The sequence below is a fragment of the Leuciscus leuciscus genome (genome assembly GCF_965113295.1).
Source record: "Leuciscus leuciscus genome assembly, chromosome: 3".
NCBI lineage: Eukaryota > Metazoa > Chordata > Actinopteri > Cypriniformes > Leuciscidae > Leuciscus > Leuciscus leuciscus.
Genome location: NC_138727.1, coordinates 45,859,143 through 45,877,125, shown reverse-complemented (window position 1 = coordinate 45,877,125; position 17,983 = coordinate 45,859,143).

The following is a 17,983-nucleotide window of genomic DNA, read 5'->3' as shown; positions in this document are numbered from 1 at the left end:
GTCTTGGGAGCAGAGTTTCTTCAGAAAGTCAAAAAAAAAAAAAAAAAAAAGTCTAAGAATTTGTTCAAAAAGCCTGAAACAGTCTTAGTTTCTTCAAGAAGCCCAGTCTTGGGAGCAGAGTTTCTTCAGAAAGTAAAAAAAAAAAAAAAAGAAAGCCCGATCTTGTCTGATCTCGGTAGCTAAGCAGTAGGGAGACCACCTGGGAATACCAGGTTCTGGAAGCATTTAAAAAAATAAAAAATAAAAATAAAAAAAAAGTCTAAGAATTTGTTCAAAAAGCCTGAAATAGTCTTAGTTTCTTCAAGAAGCCCAGTCTTGGGAGCAGAGTTTCTTCAGAAAGTCAAAAAATAAATAAAAAACGCCCGATCTCGTCTGATCTCGGAAGCATGGTCGGGCCTTGTTGGATGGGAGACCGCCTGGGAATACCAGGTGCTGGAAGCATTTTTGGTAAAAAAATAAAAAAAAATAAAAAAGAGTCTAAGAATGTGTTCAAAAAGCCTGAAATACTCTTAGTTTCTTCAGAAAGTCAAAAAATAAAAAAAATAAAAAAAAAGTCTAAGAATTTGTTCAAAAAGCCTGAAATAGTCTTAGTTTCTTCAAGAAGCCCAGTCTTGGGAGCAGAGTTTCTTCAGAAAGTCAAAAAAAAAAAAAAAAAAAAAAAAAGTCTAAGAATTTGTTCAAAAAGCCTGAAATAGTCTTAGTTTCTTCAAAAAGCCCAGTCTTGGGAGCAGAGTTTCTTCAGAAAGTAAAAAAAAAAAAAAAGAACGCCCGATCTCGTCTGATCTTGGAAGCTAAGCAGTGTCGGGCCTTGTTGGATGGGAGACCGCCTGGGAATACCAGGTGCTGGAAGCATTTTTGGTAAAAAAATAAAAATAAAAAAAAGAGTCTGAGAATGTGTTCAAAAAGCCTGAAATACTCTTAGTTTCTTCAGAAAGTCAAAAAAAATTAAAAATAAAAAAAAAGTCTAAGAATTTGTTCAAAAAGCCTGAAATAGTCTTAGTTTCTTCAAGAAGCCCAGTCTTGGGAGCAGAGTTTCTTCAGAAAGTCAAAAAAAAAAAAAAAAAAAAAAAAAAAAGTCTAAGAATTTGTTCAAAAAGCCGGAAATAGTCTTAGTTTCTTCAAGAAGCCCAGTCTTGGGAGCAGAGTTTCTTCAGAAAGTCAAAAAAAAATTTAAAACGCCCGATCTCGTCTGATCTCGGAAGCAAGGTTGGGCCTTGTTGGATGGGAGACCGCCTGGGAATACCAGGTGCTGGAAGCATTTTTGGTAAAAAAAAAAAAAAAAAAAAAAAAGAGTCTAAGAATGTGTTCAAAAAGCCTGAAATACTCTTAGTTTCTTCAGAAAGTCAAAAAAAAAAAAAAAAAAAAAAAAAGTCTAAGAATTTGTTCAAAAAGCCTAAAATAGTCTTAGTTTCTTCAAGAAGCCCAGTCTTTGGAGCAGAGTTTCTTCAGAAAGTCAAAAAAAAAAAAAAGAACGCCCGATCTCATCTGATCTTGGAAGCTAAGCAGTGTCGGGCCTTGTTGGATGGGAGACCGCCTGGGAATACCAGGTGCTGGAAGCATTTTTGGTAAAAAAAAAAATAAAAATAAAAAAGAGTCTAAGAATGTGTTCAAAAAGCCTGAAATACTCTTAGTTTCTTCAGAAAGTCAAAAAAAAATAAAAAATAAAAAAAAAGTCTAAGAATTTGTTCAAAAAGCCTGAAATAGTCTTAGTTTCTTCAAGAAGCCCAGTCTTGGGAGCAGAGTTTCTTCAGAAAGTCAAAAAAAAAAAAAAAAAAAAAAAAAGTCTAAGAATTTGTTCAAAAAGCCTGAAATAGTCTTAGTTTCTTCAAAAAGCCCAGTCTTGGGAGCAGAGTTTCTTCAGAAAGTAAAAAAAAAAAAAAAGAACGCCCGATCTCGTTTGATCTTGGAAGCTAAGCAGTGTCGGGCCTTGTTGGATGGGAGACCGCCTGGGAATACCAGGTGCTGGAAGCATTTTTGGTAAAAAAAAAAAAAAAAAAAAAAGAGTCTAAGAATGTGTTCAAAAAGCCTGAAATACTCTTAGTTTCTTCAGAAAGTCAAAAAAAAATAAAAAATTAAAAAAAAGTCTAAGAATTTGTTCAAAAAGCCTGAAATAGTCTTAGTTTCTTCAAGAAGCCCAGTCTTGGGAGCAGAGTTTCTTCAGAAAGTCAAAAAAAAAAAAAAAAAAAAAAAAAAAAGTCTAAGAATTTGTTCAAAAAGCCTGAAATAGTCTTAGTTTCTTCAAGAAGCCCAGTCTTGGGAGCAGAGTTTCTTCAGAAAGTCAAAAAAAAATTAAAAACGCCCGATCTCGTCTGATCTCGGAAGCATGGTCGGGCCTTGTTGGATGGGAGACCGCCTGGGAATACCAGGTGCTGGAAGCATTTTTGGTAAAAAAAAATAAATAAAAAAAAGAGTCTAAGAATGTGTTCAAAAAGCCTGAAATACTCTTAGTTTCTTCAGAAAGTCAAAAAAAAAAAAAAAAAAAAAAAAGTCTAAGAATTTGTTCAAAAAGCCTAAAATAGTCTTAGTTTCTTCAAGAAGCCCAGTCTTGGGAGCAGAGTTTCTTCAGAAAGTCAAAAAAAAAAAAAAGAACGCCCGATCTCGTCTGATCTTGGAAGCTAAGCAGTGTCGGGCCTTGTTGGATGGGAGACCGCCTGGGAATACCAGGTGCTGGAAGCATTTTTGGTAAAAAAAAAAAAAAAAAAAAAAGAGTCTAAGAATGTGTTCAAAAAGCCTGAAATACTCTTAGTTTCTTCAGAAAGTCAAAAAAAATAAAAAATAAAAAAAAAGTCTAAGAATTTGTTCAAAAAGCCTGAAATAGTCTTAGTTTCTTCAAGAAGCCCAGTCTTGGGAGCAGAGTTTCTTCAGAAAGTCAAAAAAAAAAAAAAAAAAAAAAAAAAGTCTAAGAATTTGTTCAAAAAGCCTGAAATAGTCTTAGTTTCTTCAAAAAGCCCAGTCTTGGGAGCAGAGTTTCTTCAGAAAGTCAAAAAAAAAAAAAAAAAAAAGTCTAAGAATTTGTTCAAAAAGCCTGAAATAGTCTTAGTTTCTTCAAAAAGCCCAGTCTTGGGAGCAGAGTTTCTTCAGAAAGTAAAAAAAAAAAAAAAGAACGCCCGATCTCGTCGGATCTTGGAAGCTAAGCAGTGTCGGGCCTTGTTGGATGGGAGACCGCCTGGGAATACCAGGTGCTGGAAGCATTTTTGGTAAAAAAAAAAAAAAAAAAAAAAAAAGAGTCTAAGAATGTGTTCAAAAAGCCTGAAATACTCTTAGTTTCTTCAGAAAGTCAAAAAAAAAAAAAAAGAACGCCCGATCTCGTCTGATCTTGGAAGCTAAGCAGTGTCGGGCCTTGTTGGATGGGAGACCGCCTGGGAATACCAGGTGCTGGAAGCATTTTTGGTAAAAAAAAAAAAAAAAAAAAAAGAGTCTAAGAATGTGTTCAAAAAGCCTGAAATACTCTTAGTTTCTTCAGAAAGTCAAAAAAAATAAAAAATAAAAAAAAAGTCTAAGAATTTGTTCAAAAAGCCTGAAATAGTCTTAGTTTCTTCAAGAAGCCCAGTCTTGGGAGCAGAGTTTCTTCAGAAAGTCAAAAAAAAAAAAAAAAAAAAAAAAAAGTCTAAGAATTTGTTCAAAAAGCCTGAAATAGTCTTAGTTTCTTCAAGAAGCCCAGTCTTGGGAGCAGAGTTTCTTCAGAAATTCAAAAAAAAAAAAAAAAAAAAAAAAAAAAACGCCCGATCTCGTCTGATCTTGGAAGCTAAGCAGTGTCGGGCCTTGTTGGATGGGAGACCGCCTGGGAATACCAGGTGCTGGAAGCATTTTTGGTAAAAAAAAAAAAAAAAAAAAAAGAGTCTAAGAATGTGTTCAAAAAGCCTGAAATACTCTTAGTTTCTTCAGAAAGTCAAAAAAAAAAAAAAAAAAAAAAAAAAGTCTAAGAATTTGTTCAAAAAGCCTGAAATAGTCTTAGTTTCTTCAAGAAGCCCAGTCTTGGGAGCAGAGTTTCTTCAGAAAGTCAAAAAAAAAAAAAAAAAAGAAAAAAAAAAGCCCGATCTTGTCTGATCTCGGTAGCTAAGCAGTGTCGGGCCTGGTTGGATGGGAGACCGCCTGGGAATACCAGGTTCTGGAAGCATTTAAAAAAAAAAAAAAATCTAAGAATTTGTTCAAAAAGCCTGAAATAGTCTTAGTTTCTTCAAGAAGCCCAGTCTTGGGAGCAGAGTTTCTTCAGAAAGTCAAAAAAAAAAAAAAAAAAAAAAACGCCCGATCTCGTCTGATCTCGGAAGCTAAGCAGTGTCGGGCCTGGTTGGATGGGAGACCGCCTGGGAATACCAGGTGCTGGAAGCATTTTTGGTAAAAAAAAATAAAAAAAAAGTCTAAGAATTTGTTCAAAAAGCCTGAAATAGTCTTAGTTTCTTCAAGAAGCCCAGTCTTGGGAGCAGAGTTTCTTCAGAAAGAAAAAAAACAACAACAAAAAAAGAACGCCCGATCTCGTCTGATCTCGGAAGCTAAGCAGTGTCGGGCCTGGTTGGATGGGAGACCGCCTGGGAATACCAGGTTCTGGAAACATTTAAAAAAAAAAAAAAAATTTTTTTTAAACAAGTCTAAGAATTTGTTCAAAAAGCCTGAAATAGTCTTAGTTTCTTCAAAAAGCCCAGTCTTGGGAGCAGAGTTTCTTCAGAAAGTCAAAAAAAAACTAAAAAAAACTAAAAAAAAGTATAAGAATTTGTTCAAAAAGCCTGAAATACTCTTAGTTTCTTCAAAAAGCCCAGTCTTGGGAGCAGAGTTTCTTCAGAAAGTCAAAAAAAAACAAAAAACGCCCGATCTCGTCTGATCTCGGAAGCATGGTCGGGCCTTGTTGGATGGGAGACCGCCTGGGAATACCAGGTGCTGGAAGCATTTTTGGTAAAAAAAAAAAAAAAAAAAAAAAGAGTCTAAGAATGTGTTCAAAAAGCCTGAAATACTCTTAGTTTCTTCAGAAAGTCAAAAAAAAAAAAAAAAAAAAAAAAAGTCTAAGAATTTGTTCAAAAAGCCTGAAATAGTCTTAGTTTCTTCAAGAAGCCCAGTCTTGGGAGCAGAGTTTCTTCAGAAAGTCAAAAAAAAAAAAAAAAAAAAAAAAAGTCTAAGAATTTGTTCAAAAAGCCTGAAATACTCTTAGTTTCTTCAAAAAGCCCAGTCTTGGGAGCAGAGTTTCTTCAGAAAGTCAAAAAAAAAAAAAAAAACGCCCGATCTCGTCTGATCACGCAAGCATGGTCGGGCCTTGTTGGATGGGAGACCGCCTGGGAATACCAGGTGCTGGAAGCATTTTTGGTAAAAAAATAAAATAAAAAAAAAAGAGTCTAAGAATGTGTTCAAAAAGCCTGAAATACTCTTAGTTTCTTCAGAAAGTCAAAAAAATAAATAAATAAAAAAAGTCTAAGAATTTGTTCAAAAAGCCTGAAATAGTCTTAGTTTCTTCAAGAAGCCCAGTCTTGGGAGCAGAGTTTATTCAGAAAGTCAAAAAAAAAAAAAAAAAAAAAAAAGTCTAAGAATTTGTTCAAAAAGCCTGAAATAGTCTTAGTTTCTTCAAGAAGCCCAGTCTTGGGAGCAGAGTTTATTCAGAAAGTCAAAAAAAAAAAAAAAAAAAAAAAAAGTCTAAGAATTTGTTCAAAAAGCCTGAAATACTCTTAGTTTCTTCAAAAAGCCCAGTCTTGGGAGCAGAGTTTCTTCAGAAAGTCAAAAAAAAAAAAAAAGAACGCCCGATCTCGTCTGATCTTGGAAGCTAAGCAGTGTCGGGCCTTTTTGGATGGGAGACCGCTTGGGAATACCAGGTGCTGGAAGCATTTTTGGTAAAAAAAAAAAAAAAAAAAAAAAAAAAGTCTAAGAATTTGTTCAAAAAGCCTGAAATACTCTTAGTTTCTTCAAGAAGCCCAGTCTTGGGAGCAGAGTTTATTCAGAAAGTCAAAAAAAAAAAAAAAAAAAAAAAAAAGTCTAAGAATTTGTTCAAAAAGCCTGAAATACTCTTAGTTTCTTCAAAAAGCCCAGTCTTGGGAGCAGAGTTTCTTCAGAAAGTCAAAAAAAAAAAAAAAACGCCCGATCTCGTCTGATCTCGCAAGCATGGTCGGGCCTTGTTGGATGGGAGACCGCCTGGGAATACCAGGTGCTGGAAGCATTTTTGGTAAAAAAAAAAAAAAAAAAAAAAAGAGTCTAAGAATGTGTTCAAAAAGCCTGAAATAGTCTTAGTTTCTTCAAGAAGCCCAGTCTTGGGAGCAGAGTTTCTTCAGAAAGTAAAAAAAAAAAAAAAAAAAAAAAAAAAAGTCTAAGAATTTGTTCAAAAAGCCTGAAATAGTCTTAGTTTCTTCAAGAAGCCCAGTCTTGGGAGCAGAGTTTCTTCAGAAAGTCAAAAAAAAAAAAAAGAAAAAAAAAAAAGAAAGATCTTGTCTGATCTCGGTAGCTAAGCAGTGTCGGGCCTGGTTGGATGGGAGACCGCCTGGGAATACCAGGTTCTGGAAGCATTAAAAAAAAAAAAAAAAAAAAAAAAAAAAAAGTCTAAGAATTTGTTCAAAAAGCCTGAAATAGTCTTAGTTTCTTCAAGAAGCCCAGTCTTGGGAGCAGAGTTTCTTCAGAAAGTCAAAAAAAAAAAAAAAACGCCCGATCTCGTCTGATCTCGGAAGCATGGTCGGGCCTTGTTGGATGGGAGACCGCCTGGGAATACCAGGTGCTGGAAGCATTTTTGGTAAAAAAAAAAAAAAAGTCTAAGAATGTGTTCAAAAAGCCTGAAATACTCTTAGTTTCTTCAGAAAGTCAAAAAAAAAAAAAAAAAATAAGTCTAAGAATTTGTTCAAAAAGCCTGAAATAGTCTTAGTTTCTTCAAAAAGCCCAGTCTTGGGAGCAGAGTTTCTTCAGAAAGTCAAAAAAAAAAAAAAAATTAAAAAAAAAAGTCTAAGAATTTGTTCAAAAAGCCTGAAATAGTCTTAGTTTCTTCAAGAAGCCCAGTCTTGGGAGCAGAGTTTCTTCAGAAAGTCCAAAAAAAAAAAAAGAACGCCCGATCTCGTCTGATCTTGGAAGCTAAGCAGTGTCGGGCCTTGTTGGATGGGAGACCGCCTGGGAATACCAGGTGCTGGAAGCATTTTTGGTAAAAAAAAAAAAAAAAAAAAAAGAGTCTAAGAATGTGTTCAAAAAGCCTGAAATACTCTTAGTTTCTTCAGAAAGTCAAAAAAAAATAAAAATAAAAAAAAAGTCTAAGAATTTGTTCAAAAAGCCTGAAATAGTCTCAGTTTCTTCAAGAAGCCCAGTCTTGGGAGCAGAGTTTCTTCAGAAAGTCAAAAAAAAAAAAAAAAAAAAAAAAAAGTCTAAGAATTTGTTCAAAAAGCCTGAAATAGTCTTAGTTTCTTCAAGAAACCCAGTCTTGGGAGCAGAGTTTCTTCAGAAATTCAAAAAAAAAAAAAAAAAAAAAAAAAAAACGCCCGATCTCGTCTGATCTTGGAAGCTAAGCAGTGTCGGGCCTTGTTGGATGGGAGACCGCCTGGGAATACCAGGTGCTGGAAGCATTTTTGGTAAAAAAAAAAAAAAAAAAAAAAGAGTCTAAGAATGTGTTCAAAAAGCCTGAAATACTCTTAGTTTCTTCAGAAAGTCAAAAAAAAAAAAAAAAAAAAAAAAAAGTCTAAGAATTTGTTCAAAAAGCCTGAAATAGTCTTAGTTTCTTCAAGAAGCCCAGTCTTGGGAGCAGAGTTTCTTCAGAAAGTCAAAAAAAAAAAAAAAAAAAAAAAAAAAAAAGCCCGATCTTGTCTGATCTCGGTAGCTAAGCAGTGTCGGGCCTGGTTGGATGGGAGACCGCCTGGGAATACCAGGTTCTGGAAGCATTTAAAAAAAAAAAAAAATCTAAGAATTTGTTCAAAAAGCCTGAAATAGTCTTAGTTTCTTCAAGAAGCCCAGTCTTGGGAGCAGAGTTTCTTCAGAAAGTCAAAAAAAAAAAAAAAAAAAAAATACGCCCGATCTCGTCTGATCTCGGAAGCTAAGCAGTGTCGGCCTGGTTGGATGGGAGACCGCCTGGGAATACCAGGTGCTGGAAGCATTTTTGGTAAAAAAAAATAAAAAAAAAGTCTAAGAATTTGTTCAAAAAGCCTGAAATAGTCTTAGTTTCTTCAAGAAGCCCAGTCTTGGGAGCAGAGTTTCTTCAGAAAGAAAAAAAACAACAACAAAAAAAGAACGCCCGATCTCGTCTGATCTCGGAAGCTAAGCAGTGTCGGGCCTGGTTGGATGGGAGACCGCCTGGGAATACCAGGTTCTGGAAACATTTAAAAAAAAAAAAAAATTTTTTTTTTAAAAAGTCTAAGAATTTGTTCAAAAAGCCTGAAATAGTCTTAGTTTCTTCAAAAAGCCCAGTCTTGGGAGCAGAGTTTCTTCAGAAAGTCAAAAAAAAACTAAAAAAAACTAAAAAAAAGTATAAGAATTTGTTCAAAAAGCCTGAAATACTCTTAGTTTCTTCAAAAAGCCCAGTCTTGGGAGCAGAGTTTCTTCAGAAAGTCAAAAAAAAACAAAAAACGCCCGATCTCGTCTGATCTCGGAAGCATGGTCGGGCCTTGTTGGATGGGAGACCGCCTGGGAATACCAGGTGCTGGAAGCATTTTTGGTAAAAAAAAAAAAAAAAAAAAAAAGAGTCTAAGAATGTGTTCAAAAAGCCTGAAATACTCTTAGTTTCTTCAGAAAGTCAAAAAAAAAAAAAAAAAAAAAAAAAAGTCTAAGAATTTGTTCAAAAAGCCTGAAATAGTCTTAGTTTCTTCAAGAAGCCCAGTCTTGGGAGCAGAGTTTCTTCAGAAAGTCAAAAAAAAAAAAAAAAAAAAAAAAAGTCTAAGAATTTGTTCAAAAAGCCTGAAATACTCTTAGTTTCTTCAAAAAGCCCAGTCTTGGGAGCAGAGTTTCTTCAGAAAGTCAAAAAAAAAAAAAAAAACGCCCGATCTCGTCTGATCACGCAAGCATGGTCGGGCCTTGTTGGATGGGAGACCGCCTGGGAATACCAGGTGCTGGAAGCATTTTTGGTAAAAAAAAAAAATAAAAAAAAAAGAGTCTAAGAATGTGTTCAAAAAGCCTGAAATACTCTTAGTTTCTTCAGAAAGTCAAAAAAATAAATAAATAAAAAAAGTCTAAGAATTTGTTCAAAAAGCCTGAAATAGTCTTAGTTTCTTCAAGAAGCCCAGTCTTGGGAGCAGAGTTTATTCAGAAAGTCAAAAAAAAAAAAAAAAAAAAAAAAAAAGTCTAAGAATTTGTTCAAAAAGCCTGAAATAGTCTTAGTTTCTTCAAAAAGCCCAGTCTTGGGAGCAGAGTTTCTTCAGAAAGTCAAAAAAAAACTAAAAAAAACTAAAAAAAAGTATAAGAATTTGTTCAAAAAGCCTGAAATACTCTTAGTTTCTTCAAAAAGCCCAGTCTTGGGAGCAGAGTTTCTTCAGAAAGTCAAAAAAAAACAAAAAACGCCCGATCTCGTCTGATCTCGGAAGCATGGTCGGGCCTTGTTGGATGGGAGACCGCCTGGGAATACCAGGTGCTGGAAGCATTTTTGGTAAAAAAAAAAAAAAAAAAAAAAAGAGTCTAAGAATGTGTTCAAAAAGCCTGAAATACTCTTAGTTTCTTCAGAAAGTCAAAAAAAAAAAAAAAAAAAAAAAAAAGTCTAAGAATTTGTTCAAAAAGCCTGAAATAGTCTTAGTTTCTTCAAGAAGCCCAGTCTTGGGAGCAGAGTTTCTTCAGAAAGTCAAAAAAAAAAAAAAAAAAAAAAAAAGTCTAAGAATTTGTTCAAAAAGCCTGAAATACTCTTAGTTTCTTCAAAAAGCCCAGTCTTGGGAGCAGAGTTTCTTCAGAAAGTCAAAAAAAAAAAAAAAAACGCCCGATCTCGTCTGATCACGCAAGCATGGTCGGGCCTTGTTGGATGGGAGACCGCCTGGGAATACCAGGTGCTGGAAGCATTTTTGGTAAAAAAATAAAATAAAAAAAAAAGAGTCTAAGAATGTGTTCAAAAAGCCTGAAATACTCTTAGTTTCTTCAGAAAGTCAAAAAAATAAATAAATAAAAAAAGTCTAAGAATTTGTTCAAAAAGCCTGAAATAGTCTTAGTTTCTTCAAGAAGCCCAGTCTTGGGAGCAGAGTTTATTCAGAAAGTCAAAAAAAAAAAAAAAAAAAAAAAAAAAGTCTAAGAATTTGTTCAAAAAGCCTGAAATAGTCTTAGTTTCTTCAAGAAGCCCAGTCTTGGGAGCAGAGTTTATTCAGAAAGTCAAAAAAAAAAAAAAAAAAAAAAAAAAGTCTAAGAATTTGTTCAAAAAGCCTGAAATACTCTTAGTTTCTTCAAAAAGCCCAGTCTTGGGAGCAGAGTTTCTTCAGAAAGTCAAAAAAAAAAAAAAAGAACGCCCGATCTCGTCTGATCTTGGAAGCTAAGCAGTGTCGGGCCTTTTTGGATGGGAGACCGCTTGGGAATACCAGGTGCTGGAAGCATTTTTGGTAAAAAAAAAAAAAAAAAAAAAAAAAAAGTCTAAGAATTTGTTCAAAAAGCCTGAAATACTCTTAGTTTCTTCAAGAAGCCCAGTCTTGGGAGCAGAGTTTATTCAGAAAGTCAAAAAAAAAAAAAAAAAAAGTCTAAGAATTTGTTCAAAAAGCCTGAAATACTCTTAGTTTCTTCAAAAAGCCCAGTCTTGGGAGCAGAGTTTCTTCAGAAAGTCAAAAAAAAAAAAAAAAACGCCCGATCTCGTCTGATCTCGCAAGCATGGTCGGGCCTTGTTGGATGGGAGACCGCCTGGGAATACCAGGTGCTGGAAGCATTTTTGGTAAAAAAAAAAAAAAAAAAAAAAAAGAGTCTAAGAATGTGTTCAAAAAGCCTGAAATACTCTTAGTTTCTTCAGAAAGTCAAAAAAAAATAAATAAATAAAAAAAGTCTAAGAATTTGTTCAAAAAGCCTGAAATAGTCTTAGTTTCTTCAAGAAGCCCAGTCTTGGGAGCAGAGTTTATTCAGAAAGTCAAAAAAATAAAAAAAAAGTCTAAGAATTTGTTCAAAAAGCCTGAAATACTCTTAGTTTCTTCAAAAAGCCCAGTCTTGGGAGCAGAGTTTCTTCAGAAAGTCAAAAAAAAAAAAAAGAACGCCCGATCTCGTCTGATCTTGGAAGCTAAGCAGTGTCGGGCCTGGTTGGATGGGAGACTGCTTGGGAATACCAGGTGCTGGAAGCATTTTTGGTAAAAAAAAAAAAAAGTCTAAGAATTTGTTCAAAAAGCCTGAAATAGTCTTAGTTTCTTCAAGAAGCCCAGTCTTGGGAGCAGAGTTTCTTCAGAAAGTCAAAAAAAAAAAAAAAACGCCCGATCTCGTCTGATCTCGGAAGCATGGTCGGGCCTTGTTGGATGGGAGACCGCCTGGGAATACCAGGTGCTGGAAGCATTTTTGGTAAAAAAATAAAATAAAAAAAAAAGAGTCTAAGAATGTGTTCAAAAAGCCTGAAATACTCTTAGTTTCTTCAGAAAGTCAAAAAAATAAATAAATAAAAAAAGTCTAAGAATTTGTTCAAAAAGCCTGAAATAGTCTTAGTTTCTTCAAGAAGCCCAGTCTTGGGAGCAGAGTTTATTCAGAAAGTCAAAAAAAAAAAAAAAAAAAAAAAAAGTCTAAGAATTTGTTCAAAAAGCCTGAAATAGTCTTAGTTTCTTCAAGAAGCCCAGTCTTGGGAGCAGAGTTTATTCAGAAAGTCAAAAAAAAAAAAAAAAAAAAAAAAAAGTCTAAGAATTTGTTCAAAAAGCCTGAAATACTCTTAGTTTCTTCAAAAAGCCCAGTCTTGGGAGCAGAGTTTCTTCAGAAAGTCAAAAAAAAAAAAAAAAAACGCCCGATCTCGTCTGATCTTGGAAGCTAAGCAGTGTCGGGCCTGGTTGGATGGGAGACCGCTTGGGAATACCAGGTGCTGGAAGCATTTTTGGTAAAAAAAAAAAAAAAGTCTAAGAATTTGTTCAAAAAGCCTGAAATACTCTTAGTTTCTTCAAGAAGCCCAGTCTTGGGAGCAGAGTTTATTCAGAAAGTCAAAAAAAAAAAAAAAAAAAAAAAAAAAGTCTAAGAATTTGTTCAAAAAGCCTGAAATACTCTTAGTTTCTTCAAAAAGCCCAGTCTTGGGAGCAGAGTTTCTTCAGAAAGTCAAAAAAAAAAAAAAAACGCCCGATCTCGTCTGATCTCGCAAGCATGGTCGGGCCTTGTTGGATGGGAGACCGCCTGGGAATACCAGGTGCTGGAAGCATTTTTGGTAAAAAAAAAAAAAAAAAAAAAAAAGAGTCTAAGAATGTGTTCAAAAAGCCTGAAATACTCTTAGTTTCTTCAGAAAGTCAAAAAAATAAAAAAAAATAAAAAAAGTCTAAGAATTTGTTCAAAAAGCCTGAAATAGTCTTAGTTTCTTCAAGAAGCCCAGTCTTGGGAGCAGAGTTTATTCAGAAAGTCAAAAAAAAAAAAAAAAGTCTAAGAATTTGTTCAAAAAGCCTGAAATACTCTTAGTTTCTTCAAAAAGCCCAGTCTTGGGAGCAGAGTTTCTTCAGAAAGTCAAAAAAAAAAAAAAGAACGCCCGATCTCGTCTGATCTTGGAAGCTAAGCAGTGTCGGGCCTGGTTGGATGGGAGACTGCTTGGGAATACCAGGTGCTGGAAGCATTTTTGGTAAAAAAAAAAAAAAGTCTAAGAATTTGTTCAAAAAGCCTGAAATAGTCTTAGTTTCTTCAAGAAGCCCAGTCTTGGGAGCAGAGTTTCTTCAGAAAGTCAAAAAAAAATAAAAAACGCCCGATCTCGTCTGATCTCGGAAGCATGGTCGGGCCTTGTTGGATGGGAGACCGCCTGGGAATACCAGGTGCTGGAAGCATTTTTGGTAAAAAAAAAAAAAAAGTCTAAGAATGTGTTCAAAAAGCCTGAAATACTCTTAGTTTCTTCAGAAAGTCAAAAAAAAAAAAAAAAAAAAAAGTCTAAGAATTTGTTCAAAAAGCCTGAAATAGTCTTAGTTTCTTCAAAAAGCCCAGTCTTGGGAGCAGAGTTTCTTCAGAAAGTCAAAAAAATAAAAAAAATAAAAAAAAAAAGTCTAAGAATTTGTTCAAAAAGCCTGAAATAGTCTTAGTTTCTTCAAGAAGCCCAGTCTTGGGAGCAGAGTTTCTTCAGAAAGTCCAAAAAAAAAAAAAGAACGCCCGATCTCGTCTGATCTTGGAAGCTAAGCAGTGTCGGGCCTTGTTGGGTGGGAGACCGCCTGGGAATACCAGGTGCTGGAAGCATTTTTGGTAAAAAAAAAAAAAAAAAAAAAAAAAGAGTCTAAGAATGTGTTCAAAAAGCCTGAAATACTCTTAGTTTCTTCAGAAAGTCAAAAAAAATAAATAAATAAAAAAAGTCTAAGAATTTGTTCAAAAAGCCTGAAATAGTCTTAGTTTCTTCAAGAAGCCCAGTCTTGGGAGCAGAGTTTATTCAGAAAGTCAAAAAAAAAAAAAAAAGTCTAAGAATTTGTTCAAAAAGCCTGAAATACTCTTAGTTTCTTCAAAAAGCCCAGTCTTGGGAGCAGAGTTTCTTCAGAAAGTCAAAAAAAAAAAAAAGAACGCCCGATCTCGTCTGATCTTGGAAGCTAAGCAGTGTCGGGCCTGGTTGGATGGGAGACTGCTTGGGAATACCAGGTGCTGGAAGCATTTTTGGTAAAAAAAAAAAAAAGTCTAAGAATTTGTTCAAAAAGCCTGAAATAGTCTTAGTTTCTTCAAGAAGCCCAGTCTTGGGAGCAGAGTTTCTTCAGAAAGTCAAAAAAAAAAAAAAAACGCCCGATCTCGTCTGATCTCGGAAGCATGGTCGGGCCTTGTTGGATGGGAGACCGCCTGGGAATACCAGGTGCTGGAAGCATTTTTGGTAAAAAAAATAAAATAAAAAAAAAGAGTCTAAGAATGTGTTCAAAAAGCCTGAAATAGTCTTAGTTTCTTCAAGAAGCCCAGTCTTGGGAGCAGAGTTTCTTCAGAATGTAAAAAAAAAAAACAAACAAAAAAAAAAAAAAAGTCTAAGAATTTGTTCAAAAAGCCTGAAATAGTCTTAGTTTCTTCAAGAAGCCCAGTCTTGGGAGCAGAGTTTCTTCAGAAAGTCAAAAAAAAAAAAAAGAAAAAAAAAAAAGAAAGATCTTGTCTGATCTCGGTAGCTAAGCAGTGTCGGGCCTGGTTGGATGGGAGACCGCCTGGGAATACCAGGTTCTGGAAGCATTAAAAAAAAAAAAAAAGAAAAAAAAAAAAAAGTCTAAGATTTTGTTCAAAAAGCCTGAAATAGTCTTAGTTTCTTCAAGAAGCCCAGTCTTGGGAGCAGAGTTTCTTCAGAAAGTCAAAAAAAAATAAAAAACGCCCGATGTCGTCTGATCTCGGAAGCATGGTCGGGCCTTGTTGGATGGGAGACCGCCTGGGAATACCAGGTGCTGGAAGCATTTTTTGTAAAAAAAAAAAAAAAGTCTAAGAATGTGTTCAAAAAGCCTGAAATACTCTTAGTTTCTTCAGAAAGTCAAAAAAAAAAAAAAAAAAAAGTCTAAGAATTTGTTCAAAAAGCCTGAAATAGTCTTAGTTTCTTCAAAAAGCCCAGTCTTGGGAGCAGAGTTTCTTCAGAAAGTCAAAAAAATTAAAAAAATTAAAAAAAAAAGTCTAAGAATTTGTTCAAAAAGCCTGAAATAGTCTTAGTTTCTTCAAGAAGCCCAGTCTTGGGAGCAGAGTTTCTTCAGAAAGTCCAAAAAAAAGAAAAAGAACGCCCGATCTCGTCTGATCTTGGAAGCTAAGCAGTGTCGGGCCTTGTTGGATGGGAGACCGCCTGGGAATACCAGGTGCTGGAAGCATTTTTGGTAAAAAAAAAAAAAAAAAAAAAAGAGTCTAAGAATGTGTTCAAAAAGCCTGAAATACTCTTAGTTTCTTCAGAAAGTCAAAAAAAATAAAAAATAAAAAAAAAGTCTAAGAATTTGTTCAAAAAGCCTGAAATAGTCTTAGTTTCTTCAAGAAGCCCAGTCTTGGGAGCAGAGTTTCTTCAGAAAGTCAAAAAAAAAAAAAAAAAAAAAAAAAAGTCTAAGAATTTGTTCAAAAAGCCTGAAATAGTCTTAGTTTCTTCAAGAAGCCCAGTCTTGGGAGCAGAGTTTCTTCAGAAATTCAAAAAAAATAAAAAAAAAATAAATAAAACGCCCGATCTCGTCTGATCTTGGAAGCTAAGCAGTGTCGGGCCTTGTTGGATGGGAGACCGCCTGGGAATACCAGGTGCTGGAAGCATTTTTGGTAAAAAAAAAAAAAAAAAAAAAAGAGTCTAAGAATGTGTTCAAAAAGCCTGAAATAGTCTTAGTTTCTTCAGAAAGTCAAAAAAAAAAAAAAAAAAAAAAAAAAGTCTAAGAATTTGTTCAAAAAGCCTGAAATAGTCTTAGTTTCTTCAAGAAGCCCAGTCTTGGGAGCAGAGTTTATTCAGAAAGTCAAAAAAAAAAAAAAAGAACGCCCGATCTCGTCTGATCTTGGAAGCTAAGCAGTGTCGGGCCTTGTTGGATGGGAGACCGCCTGGGAATACCAGGTGCTGGGAGCATTTTTGGTAAAAAAAAATAAAAAAATAAATGAGTCTAAGAATGTGTTCAAAAAGCCTGAAATAGTCTTAGTTTCTTCAGAAAGTCAAAAAAAAAAAAAAAAAAAAAAGTCTAAGAATTTGTTCAAAAAGCCTGAAATAGTCTTAGTTTCTTCAAGAAGCCCAGTCTTGGGAGCAGAGTTTCTTCAGAAAGTCAAAAAAAAAAAAAAAAAAAAAAACGCCCGATCTCGTCTGATCTCGGAAGCTAAGCAGTGTCGGGCCTGGTTGGATGGGAGACCGCCTGGGAATACCAGGTGCTGGAAGCATTTTTGGTAAAAAAAAATAAAATAAAAGTCTAAGAATTTGTTCAAAAAGCCTGAAATAGTCTTAGTTTCTTCAAGAAGCCCAGTCTTGGGAGCAGAGTTTCTTCAGAAAGAAAAAAAACAACAACAAAAAAAGAACGCCCGATCTCGTCTGATCTCGGAAGCTAAGCAGTGTCGGGCCTGGTTGGATGGGAGACCGCCTGGGAATACCAGGTTCTGGAAACATTTAAAAAAAAAAAAAAAAATTAAAAAAAAAAAGTCTAAGAATTTGTTCAAAAAGCCTGAAATAGTCTTAGTTTCTTCAAAAAGCCCAGTCTTGGGAGCAGAGTTTCTTCAGAAAGTCAAAAAAAATAAATAAATAAAAAACAAAAAAAAAGTATAAGAATTTGTTCAAAAAGCCTGAAATACTCTTAGTTTCTTCAAAAAGCCCAGTCTTGGGAGCAGAGTTTCTTCAGAAAGTCAAAAAAAAACAAAAAACGCCCGATCTCGTCTGATCTCGGAAGCATGGTCGGGCCTTGTTGGATGGGAGACCGCCTGGGAATACCAGGTGCTGGAAGCATTTTTGGTTAAAAAAAAAAAAAAAAAAAAAAAGAGTCTAAGAATGTGTTCAAAAAGCCTGAAATACTCTTAGTTTCTTCAGAAAGTCAAAAAAAAAAAAAAAAAAAAAAAAAGTCTAAGAATTTGTTCAAAAAGCCTGAAATAGTCTTAGTTTCTTCAAGAAGCCCAGTCTTGGGAGCAGAGTTTATTCAGAAAGTCAAAAAAAAAAAAAAAAAGTCTAAGAATTTGTTCAAAAAGCCTGAAATACTCTTAGTTTCTTCAAAAAGCCCAGTCTTGGGAGCAGAGTTTCTTCAGAAAGTCAAAAAAAAAAAAAAGAACGCCCGATCTCGTCTGATCTTGGAAGCTAAGCAGTGTCGGGCCTGGTTGGATGGGAGACTGCTTGGGAATACCAGGTGCTGGAAGCATTTTTGGTAAAAAAAAAAAAAAGTCTAAGAATTTGTTCAAAAAGCCTGAAATAGTCTTAGTTTCTTCAAGAAGCCCAGTCTTGGGAGCAGAGTTTCTTCAGAAAGTCAAAAAAAAATAAAAAACGCCCGATCTCGTCTGATCTCGGAAGCATGGTCGGGCCTTGTTGGATGGGAGACCGCCTGGGAATACCAGGTGCTGGAAGCATTTTTGGTAAAAAAAAAAAAAAAGTCTAAGAATGTGTTCAAAAAGCCTGAAATACTCTTAGTTTCTTCAGAAAGTCAAAAAAAAAAAAAAAAAAAAAGTCTAAGAATTTGTTCAAAAAGCCTGAAATAGTCTTAGTTTCTTCAAGAAGCCCAGTCTTGGGAGCAGAGTTTCTTCAGAAATTCAAAAAAAAAATAAAAAAATAAAATAAAACGCCCGATCTCGTCTGATCTTGGAAGCTAAGCAGTGTCGGGCCTTGTTGGATGGGAGACCGCCTGGGAATACCAGGTGCTGGAAGCATTTTTGGTAAAAAAAAAAAAAAAAAAAAAAGAGTCTAAGAATGTGTTCAAAAAGCCTGAAATAGTCTTAGTTTCTTCAGAAAGTCAAAAAAAAAAAAAAAAAAAAAAAAAAGTCTAAGAATTTGTTCAAAAAGCCTGAAATAGTCTTAGTTTCTTCAAGAAGCCCAGTCTTGGGAGCAGAGTTTATTCAGAAAGTCAAAAAAAAAAAAAAAGAACGCCCGATCTCGTCTGATCTTGGAAGCTAAGCAGTGTCGGGCCTTGTTGGATGGGAGACCGCCTGGGAATACCAGGTGCTGGGAGCATTTTTGGTAAAAAAAAATAAAAAAATAAATGAGTCTAAGAATGTGTTCAAAAAGCCTGAAATAGTCTTAGTTTCTTCAGAAAGTCAAAAAAAAAAAAAAAAAAAAAAGTCTAAGAATTTGTTCAAAAAGCCTTAAATACTCTTAGTTTCTTCAGAAAGTCAAAAAAATAAAAATAAAAAAAAAAGTCTACGAATTTGTTCAAAAAGCCTGAAATAGTCTTAGTTTCTTCAAGAAGCCCAGTCTTGGGAGCAGAGTTTCTTCAGAAAGTCAAAAAAAAAAAAAAAAAAAAAAACGCCCGATCTCGTCTGATCTCGGAAGCTAAGCAGTGTCGGGCCTGGTTGGATGGGAGACCGCCTGGGAATACCAGGTGCTGGAAGCATTTTTGGTAAAAAAAAATAAAAAAAAAGTCTAAGA